The following is an 11,012-nucleotide window of genomic DNA, read 5'->3' on the forward strand; positions in this document are numbered from 1 at the left end:
CTAGACCCTGATCATTTCTTCACTTGACTATTAATGCAGACAATTTACACCCCCCTCCCAAAAAAATAAAAAACAAAAAGAAGTGACTCTATCGGACGCATAAACTAGTGGAGATACCCTACTTAAACCGAGACACCTTTGCTCGTTCTCGACTTGTTAATTTCTTTACTTATCCAAAGCCACATCACTTTCACGAGGTAAACTTCAATTTCTATGGTATACGGAGGAGGGGGGAGTGCGGAGACCGAAGGATTAGGAATGGGGTTGAGAAATGCGGATTTGTTAGGGATGGAGTTTTATTTGTGGGATTATGGGGAACCAGTTTTGGTATATATTTTATATAAACATGTCATGTTTAATTAAGTTAAATACATTAGTTGAAATGGTGGTAAAATTTAAAAATAATTTAAGTTGATAATCATATTATATGAGAATGAAGAATGTGCAAGGGGTTATACGGGGGTCGGGATTTTTGTATGGAGAATAAGAAAATTTCTATTGGAATTAGGAATGGGGACCATTTGAGATAGGGAATGGGGTATGGTGTGAATATGGCTCTTCAAACTACTCATTAGTTTGATTAAACGAACTGAAGTTATAACAGTTTAAGTCATTAATTAATTCTTTGCTATTTAAAGTTAATAATGCTGAAACTTTTTTTAGAAATCCGTTGGTTATTTTAATGATACAGATTCATAAAAGTACTCAAATAGAATGTTTGTTTGTTTGTTTGTTGGGGTTTAATGTCCGAGCAGCAATATTTCAGCTATATTCAGGCGATGAACATGAAGTGGACGATAAAATGAACATGAAATGATGATGACATGAAAAATGGGATGGGACAAAAGGACAATGGGGTCGACAAGTTTGATTGCGACTGGAAGCAGGGAGAGGTGGAGAGGGTCGGACAATTTAGCGGAGCCCTATGGTTAGACATTGGATAGACAACACTATTTTTATCATTTTTAACCTACCGGTACACCTAGTCCATCCTCCCAATTTTTAGTGAAGTCCGAGTTGCTCATTTATTTTGTGTCTTTGTATGTTTTATTTTGGTTATTTTGTGTTCTTTGTTGTGTTTTTCTGTTTTCCATGTCTAATCTTTCTCCCTGGATTACATTCTTTCAATTTCCGCTTGAATCTTGGATCCCTCGATTAATCTTATATTTATCACTTTTCTTTACATTTCTAATTTTTTTTCTATATTTTTTGCTTGGTTAAGTAATGATTTGTTTTGTTTTTGCTTGTTTTTGTTGAGTTGTGGTTTGTTTTATTCAGTTTTTTGTTTCTTTTCTAAATACCTCAGACAAGGATCAAAATAACGGCCTTTTGGGCATACGACATATTGCAGGTTTTTGTAGAGTTCCTGTGATAGCCAGTCGATATCGATTAGTGGGCTAATGTAAACCAATAACAATAGTCGACATTTATAGAATGCATGTTTTACAGAAGGTTAGACGCGAAAATGAAAAGTAGCAAATTGAAAAGATATCATAAAACTCGAAAATAAATTAGTTAAGGGTGTTTTTTTCTGATCATTTTTTTTTCTTTTATCATTATTTTCATTTTTATTTGTATTATTTATATATATGTGTGTATTTTTTTATTCTATGTTTTCATTCGTTTAACTTTGGTCTTTATTAAAACAAAATTCTATTAACATAAAATTTTGATTTTATTGGAAACATCCCTAAAACCAAAATGCCTTTTTATGATTGTATATGATTGTATTTACGCCTGTTCGTACCTCAACTGTATCTGCCTTGGAAATTGCTATTAGTCAAAAGTCTTTTCTTACTGTAGGTAAGGACCCTCTGCGTGGATACCACTATCAATACACCGCAATGTCCTGGACAGGCGCATGGGAAATATGTAACAGAGAAAATAGATCTTTACTTATTATCGATGGTGACGAGGAAATGACGAACATCACCCACGTCATTGTTCCTCACGTCAGGACAGTGGCTGTTAATATCAGTATTAGGTATGTACAAGATGTATGATATACACATAGATTTTTTTTCTCAGTATGAGGCAAACATAATAAAATTATTATTTGAAGTCAAACACCAAACAGTGATTGATGTTTAAATGTTTTTTTTTCTTGACGCTGCAGCTAGCCCTTTCAGAAATTACAAGAACCTTATAACATCAGGAAAAATCCAATGATTTAACGTTGTCAAACGACTTTTATTGGTTTGTATAAGAAAAACGAATGTTTGCCGCTGCCTGAAGCGTAACTAGAATTAAAATAAAACATGTCAATACGGAAATCAATTTCGGACTATAAAACTTGTCCAGATGAGAAAAGCGTTCGGTTTAAACAGGCTCAAAATACATTTAAACTGATATAAAATGACTTCATGACGTGTCTGATTTAAACATGTTTTCTAGTAATTAAGGGTTCGGTTTAAACACGTTTTCTTGTAATTAAGGGTTCAGTTTAAAAAGGTTCCATTGTATTATAAATTATGTACAATATTCTTCTCAGTCTTAGAATCAGGCAAAATGTGTGTAAGGTTTGGCACATAAAGTATTAAAACGCAGAATTGCTATTGCATTATCAAAGCATTGATACATCATACCCTGCAGAGATAACCAACGAAAAATTTGGCTTTTCAAGATTTGTGCAAAAACGCACTTTTGACAATTTTTTAAGTGGTGGTGGAAGCGTTGTCATTGGAAACAAGATTCTAATGGAAATAAAAATGATTTAATCCAGGGACAAAGACCAGATATGGAAAACGGACTTGAACAACAAATAACATAAAATTACCAAAATAATACATACAAAATAACACAAATAAATGAGCAACTCGGACTCCACAAAAACCTGGGAGCATGGACCAGGGCAACGGTTGGGTAAGCGTCCTCCGTTTTTTCTAGAAACACCCGACGATTTGCTCATAAAGAGTCAAACCGGGGTAGAAAAAAGAGAAAAGGAAAACTATGACCCGTAAAATAAATCAGTTTTCATGGTGCAGATGGATACACCATAACGATCCACGAGTTCATGATGATGACCATAAAACTTCTGTAGAGATGACTTCAATCCTGTAGCAACATAACCCTGTTCCAGAAGCCTATTTGTTAGAGTTCTAGCGCGATACAAAAAGTGTGCGTAGTTTCGGCAAGCTCTGGCATAACGTATGAGTTTTGATATAAACACTCTGCTGAAGGGATGATTCCACAGATAAAAGGAAAGTTGACAATCTTGAATGAAAAGTCACCACGTTTGTCGTAAAGTTTGGCCAATAGTTTTCCTTTACTATCGATTTCTAAGTGTAGGTCAAGATATGAGGCTGACTTCACAGTGTCTGCAGTATCATTTATCTCAAGTTCTTTGGGAGTAGATGCGTTGTATCAAATCCCCGAAATTAGAATTGTTTAAAAATAATACGTCATCTATATAGCGGAAACTGAGATTAAAGGATCTAGCCAAACGATATTCTTTCTTTCGGATCAGATCTGCTATAAAGTCAGCCTCATAAGAGTGAAAGAATAGGTCAGCAAGTAATGGAGCACAACTTGTTCCCATTAAAATGCCGATCGTTCGTTGAAAAACACGTCCACCACACAAATTTTCCTACATTAAAGATATCAAGTTGTCATTTTTAACAGAGAAAATGTCTTTGATAGAAAGCACGTTGTCCAACCAGTGTAGTTTTGGAATTCATATTTCAAAATTGCCGATTTATGCCAAATTCTTAAAATGACTTATATTTATAGATTCCACACAACCCATAATAGAATAAGACGATATGCCTTATTTATGGATACATTAATTTCCTACGTCCGGCTTCCATAGCTACATGTAGAACGATATTTCATACTTAATGTCATTTAAAGAAGACACAAATAAAATCAGAAACAACAAATAACGAGTAGTCCAATCAGAAAAAAATCAAACAATATATAAAACACAATGTAAATATACAATGTACTATAAGCAATTTCTCACAAATGTAACCTACAAGCCACTGATCAAGCAAACACAAAGAGTTTAATAACATTTCATTATGGCATAACAAAATAAAACTTTTGTGATATATCAAGTTTCTATATGGTATTGGTTTGATTATACAATCAAATCTGTCTGAGCGGCCTTTTTAGGGAGAGTAAAATCATAAGACATTTATATACATCTATAATAAACAGTTACCAGTTGACTTCATACACAAAGACCTCTGCTTTATTTTCGTTGATGACCAAAAGCTCTTTCCTCTCGACGTTGTAGTATATTCCTTTCGGATTCAGTATTCCGTCCGTTTCATCCAACACAACTCGTCCGTTCTGTCGATCGGGCGACAGAAACATAACATTATTGCTAAAGCCGCATGCGAAAAATATAAAACCGTCGTTTGTTGCTGATAGTCCGTGTGGTCGAATGAAACGTTCATCTTGAAATTTCCACTTTTGCTTACCTTCAAAATCGAATGCAGCAACGGTGTCGTCTTCATACGAAGTCAACACAATACAATCATCAAACGCACAGCAATAGAGGTATTCAGAACTTACTAGATTAATCATTTTATTTTCTAAAATATTGAGGTTAATTTGCCAAACTGATTTTGAACTGGATGATGTTGCAATAATATATCCTTTTTGACAGTCTACCCCCATTGCTCGATGGTTGAGAATTTTAGTTTTTAAAGCATTGAGGTCTACACATACAATATTCTTCTCCATAATAAACCCAACAATAGCCGTATCAGTGTCGGTATCCAGTGCGATATCAATTGGATATTCTGGAAAATATGTCAGACTTGTCACATCGCAACCATCGCATTTACACGAAAAAAGAGTTTTACTATCGTAACTTAAAATCAACAATTCCCCTGGTGGCTTTATTACGCCAGCATCTAGGGATCCTTTGATTTTAGAACATAAGGAAAAACGCTGCTTCAATTTAAATGTAAAATCGTCTACAGATTTTGGCTGCTTTTCGAGTACCAACAGCAGGGCGTCTTTTTTCTTCAATACGTTAAGCGTACACTCGAAAGGAACTTGATCGTATTTCATTGTCCCTAGAATAGCCAAGTGCCTAATCGTTTATCAACGTTTGATAGTTCGAGACTGAAGCTTGGCTTTGACAAATCTTCACTTGTTACGAGTGAATCAAGGTACGACACATCCTGTAAAAGCACTTTTTCGATGCCACACATTCCATGGTATGTTTGATGATCAGTCGAGTGTTCCTTCGGCATGGCTAGGCCGTTTTAAACTGTTTTATTTGTTCAAGTTTAGTCTTAGATGTTTGCATTATATTTTCCAGTTTTGTTTTTGCTCTTTTCTCTTCTGAGTGAGTCTACTTTTCCAATTCATTTTCTAGCATGTCTAAATGATTATACAATTTTTTTCAAGCTTGTTTTATTTCTTTTCTGCAAGCCATCATTTGATTTCCGATGTTTGTCATTGTCTCAGAACAATACGTAATAACTGATTCCAAATCGGACTTTAATTCTGCTGCACTTTTTTCAATGGATTCAAATTTCGTAGACGATTTTACATTCTTGACAACATTATCGAACAATTCGATTTCCTGACAAACACAATCTGGGTGTTTATCCTTTAAACAACCGGAACAGCATGGCTGCTCGTGTTTCCTGCAGAAAAGGTTTACCTGTAAATCATGCTCAGCACATGTGTGTTTTCCCGCCAGAATATCTGTAGGGAGTTTTTTTTTATAGTGTCCGATCGAAATGACTTTGTGACTTCTGAAAAGTTTCCACAATTGATGGCTTTCCTTGCAGGCAACGCAAAGTCCTTCATCACATTGTAGGCACCAAAAGCCTGCAGTCTCTATCCGATCTTGTTGTTGACAAATACCACACACAATTCTTGTTACATTTTGTGCCATGGATGAAGTAAATAAGAAAATAAATATGTTAGATACGTCGCACTTTAACTGTCAAAATGATCAAACTTCAAAATGATCAAATGTATTTACTTGTATTAGGGTGTAAAAGCATACTAGCAGTCATACAACCAATTTTACTCACCATGTTTTATTATTTTTATGAAACCTTTTTATACAGAACCCCTTTTGGACTTTGAGTTTGGTTTAGACAGGTGTTCGAATAACAAAATTTCAAAATACCTTTAAATTGATATTTACCCATTTTAATTGGTGGCAATTTCGTTTATTCATAACTTTATTTCCTCTTACAGGAGATATAATGACAATACAAACAATTATATATACATATCATGCAGACAAACAGAAAATATAAGTAGAAATAATTAATACTTATAAATACTAAAGCGAGATCAATACACAAAAGAAGATATCAGCGATGTTAGTCTAATACTTTAAGTAATTCCTGCATTAGCGTATTTACATTCTGGTCCTCAAGATTTTATTGTAGTGACTAAGGCATTGAACGATATGTAAGTGACAAAGTCTCATAAATGTCAACGTCATCAAATACTGCATTTTTTTCAAGTAGTGTTACGAACAGATGTTCGTCGTTATATTCATGTAATTCGGTAAATACAATTAAATAGAGGAAAATTTTTAATTAGTAGGTTCCAAAATATATCTTGAATTGGTAGCGTTGCTGGACAATTGCATATCGCATGAACATATACGTCATTGAACATACAGTTACATAGTACACATAAACCTGCTGTAATATTTGGTGGGTCTGTAAGAAGTTTAATCACAAAATAATAGTTTTGATATCATACTTAGTTTGGACTAAATTCCAGAACGGGTTAATTCAACAGAGTCTATTACGCGTTTAAATTGTTCGATGGTTATAAAAGTCTGGTTTAATCCACCTTTCATTTTGAAATGATTGTACCAAGTCTGGACCATTGCGGTGGTTTTCCAACTTTCCGTTTTTTTTTTGTTTGTTTTTTTTATGTCATTTGTTATACGGCTTTTCTTTTTAGACTATTCCTTTTGACTACCGCCTAGATTTTATCAGTCCGGTAATTTTGTTATTTACCCTTCAGTTATGACTTTTCAAAGCATCTCGTTTATATAGTTTCAGGGTCTGGTTTAGACAGTTTTCACTGTATTGTGAGAGTCAACTGAGAAAAGGATTTCCCGATAAAGTAAAAATAAAACTAAGTTAAAAAAAACTCTGCTTTAGCAAAAACCCATATTGGCCCATTCTCCCAATTCAGGGTTTTGAGTCACTTTCGCTGAGGGAACGAATTGGGAGGATGTATTGGTCATGCATGCTTGCTTTCTCAAGCTACAAAAATATGAATTAAGTTGAATTGTTACATTTCTAATCTCTGCAATCATTCAACTAAAAAATTGAATGTCGTTAAAGTACATATTCTTAAAAATAGCTTTACTACTGCATGGACCTATGCAGTTAGCACTTTTTGCACATGAACCTGTGGTGGACTTTCGAAAACAATTAAACAAAATCAGTAATGTTTAGTTATTGCGATTGACTCCATATGCATAGAATAAACATTGGCGAAAAATGCCATAACATCCGAGTTTACAGTTTTTAGTTAATTGATAAAAGTGCATATTTATTGTATATGTGGGATGTCCTTTTTGCATAAAAATTTACTTTCAGTTTATCCTTGAAAGTCCCTGTTTGAAACAAGTCAACAGTATTTTCGTTTAATTTTAGTTTCGTTTTATTAAAATTGACACAATATTCAAGAATAACATAAACAACCCGATGCAAACCTTTGGGAGGTTAACTGGTTAATTAGGAGGTTAATTAGGAGGTTGAATGTCAGATCTGTTTTGATAATCTGGATAAAGAATAATCTAGTCCGACTTTGATTGCGAAGTAAACGGGGCCTAAGCGTCATTTAAAAATGATTTGATAAAGTATACGTCATGATTATCTTACAATTGCTAGTACTATGTGTATTTATATAAGGTAATTCATGCATTTAGAGCTAGAGTGAAAGAATCGTGTAACATTGAAGAGCTCTAAAGAGCATGAATCGCTCACTTGGTTTGATAAGTAATATTCTATTTTTAGTAAAAGCAGCCACAAATTTTCTGAGATAAAAATTCCTAACACTCATATCTAATGAACAATCATATCAAGTTTCATCGAGTTCAGTCAAGTTATATCATTAAAAATAGCAAAAAGATGTAGCAAAATGGCAATAACTGCAATATCGGTTCACAAATTTTCACAGAAATTAGTAAACAGGTGGATCTTAGTATGCTGAATATTTTCACCACAGGTCAGAATCTGGCTCATCCTAATGGTATTGGAGATATTTGCAAAAATGTACTGTTGAAAACCTGTTTATGTTATATTTTAGTAACGGCAACCATGCTTTTACACGGATACCATTTTGAGCAGGATACTCTAAAAAACAATCATGCCAAGTTTAGTTCCAGTAGGTCCAGTACTTTCAAAGGAGATGATATATGATAATTATAACATCAAAATTTGCAAAAAGGGCAACAACTCCTATATCGATCAATGGATATTCACGAAAATTTTCACAGATCTCATCACACTTTTACCCTAATCAGAATTCGGCTAAACCTAACGGTTTTGGAGATATTAGTAAAAAAAACTTTCTGTTTGATCTCTACGTTCTATTTTTTGTAATGGCGGTATTTTTTTTTCACGACTCAAAAATTTAAAGGCTACTTCTATTTTATCCAGGGTACCCTTAGGAACAATCGTGCTAAGTTTCGTTCCGATCGGTCAAGTATTTTATGAGTGGAGGATTTTTTTTAAATGCGTCCACAGACGGACGACAAACGAGCAGGTGAGCTAAAATAATGAATTATGCTAAGAAAAAAAAAACACACACACACACAAGAATTCGACTACGTGGGTACGTAGTTTATGGTCTATTGAATCCGCTCATCTAAGAAGTGTGAGAGATATCAAAGTTGCAATACAATATAACAATGTATAATGATAGGTGGAATAATTACGCATTTTGTATAATTCTGACTCTTAAAAAGGAAATGAATGTCCATTTCTGCATTTCAGATAACATTTTGATAAGATTTCATGGCAAGACTTAACTGTTTTCGCAAACCTCCTGATTCTTAAAGGAAATAGCACTTAATCATATGTGGTGTACAGCCTAAAAAATAGCGTGAACATATATACATGTACCCAGCATTGTACAAGTCTTAGTCCGAATTTCCTCTGACCCTGCAACCCTCTCCTCTTTTATTTGGATAAATAGTATGCAAGTCTCGTCACGTGACACCGTGGTTTCGTAAGAATGGGTCCTATCCTACCATTCAAATGTATGGAGATTCGTCATTAACATAGCATTGAGTTCCATATTAAAAGCGAAGTATCTTTTTGGGTAAAAATACTGATTAAAAATGACAAATATCTAGTTCCCAGGGATAAAAATGTTAGGAATGGCATAAAATAGAAGATTTTGCATTGTGAAGCAGCGTTTGGATTTCCCGGAATTACACAATAAAATGCAGATCGGTCTTCGGATTTCAATACGTTCTACACCGGAAATTCCGAAAGGGAAACTGAAACTAGAACGAGACTTACAAATCCTATTGATATGTCGGGTTGTAGCAAGTACTGCACTTGTTACAATGTAAAATCGGGTCAATTAATTTAAAATAACACCTATGATTAGAGAATCTTGTGTATTATGAACCCATTATAACTAAAACCATGATTAACTTGTACTATAATGTTTAGTAACATACCTTGATGGTTTGTATAACGGTCACGGGCATGAACCAGGAAGTTAGATATTACAGGTGGACATGCATATTGGGACATAATCGAAGGCATATTACTCATCGTACGCTCGCACAAAATAGAAAACGTGAATTTCTTAGTTACTGAAATATTGAAATAACTTTATCAGTGTTTTGCTAAGCAGCCATACCAGACAGCAGAAAAACACCGAGTCAATTGCAACCTACGTTAACATTTTCATTGTAGACCCAACATATTCTTATAGATGTCATATTTTTGATTAGGGAAATTTGGTGTTTTGTGAAATTTGAAAATTAAGACATAACTACTGTAACAGCTTGAAAATGTAGAAACTATAATTAATTAGTTATTCTGGAACATTTCATTGTGAAATTTGACAAGACAAGAATGCTGCTTGAAATGTAGAAAATATCATTGATTAGTCATTCTGGAAACATATAGGCTACATCTGCTAGGTCATATATATCTATATATCTCGAGCTATATACAACTTTCGAAACTATGATTACAAACTTGGAAAAACGTTCCCTTGTTCCAATATCTTCTTAGTGTGCCACTTAGCCGTTACAAGGAACTCTTCATAGTGACATCAATTTCTTGCAGAAAGTGTCGTATGAATTGTGAAATGAAAATTCCATACGATGGGGGCACTTGATTACTACATAGACATTGCAAAAATCTAAATCGAGTTTTGATGCTAATGTTCCACTATTGTCCTCTTCAGTACGAGGCAGAGTAGAGTCCTCAATTCCAAGCTATTAGAGATAGATGAAAAGACAATTTTCGAAGCTAGGATTGCTCAGTTTAAGAACGTCTTCTATAAAGTAAAAACTGAAATTAAAAAAAATAAGAGGCTCTAAAGAGCCCGAATCGCTTTTTTTTTTTTTTTTTTAAAGTTGCCAACTTTTTTTTCATGGATAAATAATTACAACAATCATACCTAAGGAACAATCATTATCAACTTTATTGAATTCTGTACTGTTGTATCACAGGAGAGTCTTTTTGTAAACGCGATAACATAAAAAAATAACCCCAAAAAGAGCAAAAAAGTCAATAACTCCAGCTTGACTTAACAGATTAACACGTAAATCTGACCGCAATTAGATGTCACCATGCTGAACACTTTTACACAGTCAGAATTTTGCTAAACCTGTCGGTTTCGGAGATATGAACAAAAACCTTAAGTTATATTATGACAACAACGGCCATGATTTTTACGGATCCAAAACTCCCACATAAGTTCAATGCAGCATGCATACCAAGTTGGTTCTAGTTGGTCAAGTAGCGTTAGAAGAGAAGGGTTTTGAATAATTACAAACGACGACGACGGACGCCAACTAAACTTACTTGTCGGTT

Source organism: Perna viridis, chromosome 8 (assembly GCF_037379345.1).
Source record: "Perna viridis isolate PV_CMFRI_1.1 ecotype Kerala chromosome 8, ASM3737934v1, whole genome shotgun sequence".
Classification (NCBI taxonomy): domain Eukaryota; kingdom Metazoa; phylum Mollusca; class Bivalvia; order Mytilida; family Mytilidae; genus Perna; species Perna viridis.